We start from the raw sequence: 5911 nt of genomic DNA on the forward strand, positions 1-5911 counted from the left end.
GCCTCTCACAACGCGCGTTCTCTCTCCAACCTACTTAGGGCGGAAATGGAGGGGGTAGGGCCCCCTTTGCGGGGGTCTTGGAGGCGGCGGTCCCCTCCTCGACCAGCAGGGTCGTTACAGTAGGCACCATGCACAGCTTGGAGGATCGTTCCGCCAAATCTTGAACTACTTGCTCGAGGGTTCGGCCCAGTTGTGGGTCTACGATGTGTGTTTCATTCTATGTAGCCTGTGGGGTCAATTACGGGGCTCAACACTCTTTTTCCACTTTGTTGCCTCATTCATTTTTGGGTCTAATCAGGCTTTCCCCCTCGGCAGATTGCACCTAATTCCCTGGTCTCGCAACTGCCTGCCTCTAGCTACTAAGCGGCTGCGCTCTATGATTTTGCCTATTCCGTGTGCCAGAATCGAAAGAAAGTTGGCACCACATAGGTGGGTCTCTTTGAGACTGCCATTGGGCTAGTTCCTTCTCTGAAACTGTGTCATAATCTAGGCTCCAAGTTTGGCCATTGTAGAGCGGTTTTCAAACCAAGATTCTTCAAATTGACTTGATTCTCTGATTGTCGCTTTAGCTACTCTATCTCTAAGCAATTTGGTTGGAAAAGAGCTTAGTTGAATGTCACAGTTAAGTGTAGTTTGTCGACTTCCTCATCAGAGTGAGTTGCATGTGTTCATGTATGAGCTTGTCATAGTGCCCGTTAATATATTCTTGCTCTTCCTAGGATAGCGGATATGACAAATATTCCTCAAGCTACTCCCTAGGGAATGTGCCCATGTTCGCAAGAATATAGGCACATGCGAATAATTTGAGTTTAGCATCCAACTCAATCAAGCACTTTGTGAAACTTCTATGTTCGATGAGGGCTTGCTCTGTCGCTATCTCATGCAAGGTTTTGGGAGTTTCCATAGGCTTTAGTATAGCTGGGGGCTCAGACCTGGATGAGCAAGATTGGTAAATGCTAGGATTGCTTCTATCCTAGGGTTTTTCCTATTTCTCCTGAGGCTTTATTGCTATTGTGTCATGGTTCTCATTAGATGTGATTGGTATACTTTCATCAACCTATTGTGACAGTGTTGCATCCACTCTTGATTGGCCAATGTAAGTTCTGCTATCGGTGGATTGAGCACTGCAAGCAACCGTTGATGGTAATGCTTGCTTTGATTTATTAGAATAAATGGATGTGTCTAAGGTTTCATTGCCATTAGGAGAGATGGCAATGGGTTCATTCGTGGGTGGACTCAATGCTTTATTCCTCGGCTTTTCAGCACTCTTGGTCTCAATCTTCTTTGGCGTCTACAGCCACTTGCAACTGTTGTTGTTTTTGTTGTTTTCTCCTCTTTTTTTTTGGCAGTCAAGATGTATCCTTTAAAGACTCAAGACCCTGAACTAGGTTAGCCATTGATGTGCTTGGTTGGGCCTCAACATTCTCTTTTTCTTGTGTGTCCTTATGGGACATAGTTGCAGCTTGCTCTGCTGAACAGCCTTGCTAGGTTGTCACAGTACAATTGCCTCTCTTTTTGCAGAGTCTCTCTTCAGCTAATTCCCTCTGTTTAGCCCCTCATTAGATTGCGTTGTAGTTGCTCTTGGTTGGGTGTTTGCTCTAGACTCTTGTCCTTACCCATTGGAACATGCCTCCATTGCTTCTTATTAGAGTGGGTGTTGTATTCAGAGTTGTTTCTCTCTTTCTCTGGAGGTTCGGGTGACTTTAGTGTAGAACCAAGAGATGGTTTAGGGTTCCTGTCATATAGGCTTGGATGAAAGCAACTGAAGAAGTCAGGGTTGTACTGATGGGAAGCACAGAGATCTAGGATTGTAGGGTCTTGAGTGAGGCAGAAGACATATGCACTAACATCAAGTACCATGCTCCCTACTCCTAGATTGCTAGCCACGTGTAGATCTTGTTCTAGAAGTAATTTATCATACAAGGGATGTTTTTGGACAGTGGTTGGCAAAAAGCTGGTGGCAGAAAGCTGGACCTCATGGACCATTTCCAACACTCTTAATGAGGTCAGGAAAACATACGTGGGATCATGGCTTTCCTTTGCTCAGCGATGAGTGTCATTAGTCGGTGGCCAATTTTGGCTGCCAAACTTTGGTTGAAGTACCATTTCTACACAAAGTATCATTGTCCTTTCCCTTTTTGTTTGATTACTTTCAGCTTATTCTTGTTTGTCTCACATTGAGCAATATAGAGTGAGGGTATTAAGCACAATTCTCTAGCTGTGGCTTTTGGGATGTCCTTTATGACTTCTTCAATGCAATAGCTACATAGCTGGAGCAGACATATTGTTGCTCATCAGGGGTCGACTATGAGCTTTGTGTGCTCTGGTGTTGGCCTTCCGATGTCCACATGTACATATGCACGTGTAATGGCTGTTAACTTGTGATCAAGCTTCATCGGTCACTTCATCTTTGGTTCATTGGTCAGATGCACTATCTCTTTGGCCAAATCTTTGAGAGATTTCTCATCAAACCTAGGCTTTAGGTGCTTCGAAAGTGCTAGAGGTGTCAAGGATCTTGGTTGCAACATATCTTTCATAGGTGAATTGCTAAGGACACGTTCCATGCAAGGGGCCTCGTCAAGGCCAAAGGCTCCCCAAAGGATGTGACTAATGTGATTCTTGATTGGAAGTAGTAGTAGCAGCTAGTTCAATAGACTAGCTACTGTTGGTAGACTGTAGTGTCAAGTCCTTAAGTAGATCAGAATTGGTTGTGTCTTTTGTTGCCCTTTTCATATTCACTTGTGGAGATTGAGCATCAATTGAGCTAGTCATGGTGGATTGCACCTTGGACATTTGGAAGCTCAAATGGAGATAGAGGTGGTGTTATGTCCCACAACTTGGAAATTTGGAAGCTCAAATGGAGATAGAGATTGGGATTGAGCAGTTGCACTTGACGATGACTATTGTTGTTCTTCCTATGTCCGTTTAGGGAAAGAGGGTGTAGGAGATTTGGGACTCCTAAGTGGACTTGGTACTGCCTGAAAGATTTAATCGTGACTATGAGACGATTCTGCCATTTGCTTTGTTGAGCAATTAGTCTTATCATGAGAAATGTTGCACCTGTGGTGCTCCCCTGGCAGGATCGCCAAAGTGTTCTAGCCTCAATTCAAACACAGTGTTCTACCTGAGTAAAACACCATAATACTACAGAGAACTTCCTGAATAGATTTACAGTCATCAACACTACATAACATTCAAGAAATACATTCAAACACAAAGCACACATCATACTTAGCAATATAGAATTGCTGGTCATCAAATACTACATTGTTTCCTATCACCATAGCCCTCATTGATTGAACAACTTGAAAGAGAATAACACTAACATTCAAGAGATAATCAAAAGATATTGGGATTAAACATCAACCGCCACCGCCATTTTTGGGCACTATACTTAGACGTATTCCATTCTTGATTAAAAAAGAAGCTGTTTGAATACAATTGCCTAACGTTTCTTACCTGCGCCTTGACTTTTAGGTGAAACATCATACGGAGTATAAGGATTGTTTTACATATGCTGATCCAAAAGACTACATGCATACTAATACTAAGGTGTAAAATAGTACGAAATATACGGTGAAGTTCAAGTCGCACTTGTGATCTTTGTGCACAATTGATAGTTACATCTAATATCCACTTGTTAAGCACGCTAGACTGAGAATCTACCTTTTGAATAGTCATGTTTGGTTTTTTGATTTCAATCATGAGTGGCTCAGTCACTCCAATGTTTTTGACTCGAGACTTGGATTTTCATTTAGATTTCCTCGTGCACTTCTTTGCTTTTGATATGATTTGGCCTTCAACCTGCTCAGGGTTTAGCAAGGGGTTTTGGTACACAAATCCATTGGTTACCTACGCAATACCCTTGAGCACATAGCAACACTTTGGATATCCATCATGGCGTTGTGTTGGCTCTCCATTGATACCTTCGTCTATAAGGCTTGGGCTTCTTTTGTGGTCTTCTACGATATTTGTAAGTCCAAAGCCTATCCTTGGCATTATCTCCTAACCTTCTTGTTTCAAGCATGGCCTCGCTCACTGGTTCTCTCTTTTCAACATGCACTTGTATTAACTCTTTCAACAAGTCCTTGCTCTCGACTAGGCTTGCATGGTATGTCAAAATATTCATTGTCTTTCCCTTAAGGTTTGATGAGGTCACCCTTACCAAAGGTTGTGATTATCCTCACACCCGGTAGTGTCAAGTGTATCCTTTATGCTACATAATCAGCCTCACACTTTGTCGCCCTTTTGAAGGGTCTTCCTAGGAGGGTTTCATTTCCACAATTTGCACTATTTGGAGGAACATGGAATAGGATAGGCAAGCTTTCAGTTTCAATTACAAGGATCTTTCTTTGTTGAGATGTTTGCAATCACACCTACTTCAGTCTCTTTGGAAGGAGTAGTGAGGGCTCATGACAAGAATCCCATAAGCACAGTAGGAGGATATGCTACCTAGACTTTCCTATAAAGCATTGTACTTGCTTCCTTTTCTTTAATGATATGAAATTACTCTTTTCTTTTCAGTAAAGTATCTATGTCATAATCCACACACAAGATTGTGTTTATGAGTCCGAGTCTCAATCTTGGAACCTAATTCACTTGTGTGACAGTTAGTCTTGTCTGTGTCCAGGTCTTCATGAGTTTGGTCTTTGTCTTCCAACCTCCATAGCTTCTGCATTGCCATGTCCTAGATCCATGTTTTTAACATGGTATTAGAGCCCAATCGGTCATGACTCAACTCAGCTTAACTCTTCTTTGCTCTCTCTTAGTCCCTTTTCAACTCTAGTCATTTCAGTTCCATCCAATGACATCATCTCTCAACTCTACCTTCACTTGAGCTTCCATGACAGCCAGAGCCAGCTGCACCCTATCAGCTTGAAGCTCGTATATCTCACTCCACACGTCAAATCTTGTTAACCCCAACACAAAAGAAGCAAAAGGAAATAAAAAAGGCGCAGGAAAAAGGCGGAAAAAAGGTCGCTCGACTGAAGAAAGAAGAGGAGAAAGGGCCAAAAGCGCAAGGGCAACCTTAAAAGTCCAAGGCAACTACAAAAGGGGAAAGGTGCATAAAGACAAAGGCCAAGGCAAGAGAAATGGAAGGCAAAGGCACACAAGGAAAAGCGCAAGACAAAACTTGTGTAAAAGAGCGCAAGCACATCACAGTTTAATTCAAGGAGCGTCGGGCTCTCACCCGTGCAATTTGTAAATATAGATGGGCGGTGGAAAGGAAGCTAGGAAGATAGAAGGACAATGGGAAAAAGGGCCTAAGCTACAGCTGGCCATGTAAAAAAGGGAAAAGGGGATGACTACCCAAAAGGGATTTAGGGTTTTGTATATAAAGTTGAAAAGTGAATGAGAAACTCATTCTTGTGTGTGGCAAAAAGTGGCTCTCCTCTTCTTCTTCTTCTTCTTCTTCTTGCTTGCTTGAGCTTGTGCTTGAGAGAGGGAGTGTGAGAGTGTGAGGGAGTGAGTGAGGGTGAGGGACCGTGGGGTGGAGAAGCTCTCCATCTTCTCCTCTCTTCTTCTCTTCTCTTCTCTTCTCTTCTCTTCTCTTCTCTTCTCTTCTCTTGCTCGCGATGATGGAGCTTAGAGCGTGGAGCTTGAGCATGGAGGTAAGCTCACTACACCTGTAGATATGGATGGCGCGTCGGCTATGTGAGAGGTAGTCTGGTGTGTTCGAGTGATGGCGATTCTGGGCCGAGTCCCAAAATCAGCCCTCGGACTGCTCAGCCATTCGGCCCTCAGCCCACTCGGTCCTCTTGACCACTTGACTCGACATTCGGCCACTACCACTCGGACGGCCATGCTCGGCCCTTCCGAATCAAGCACTCGGACTACCTTGGAACTCGGCCTCGCCCCACTCGGCCCGCCTGACTCAGCCTAGGCTCTCTCGGCCCTCAGACATCTGGGT

This window comes from Lygodium microphyllum, chromosome 26, assembly GCF_053477565.2.
Source record: "Lygodium microphyllum isolate KBCC chromosome 26, Lygodium_microphyllum_v1.1.10, whole genome shotgun sequence".
In the NCBI taxonomy this organism is placed as follows: domain Eukaryota; kingdom Viridiplantae; phylum Streptophyta; class Polypodiopsida; order Schizaeales; family Lygodiaceae; genus Lygodium; species Lygodium microphyllum.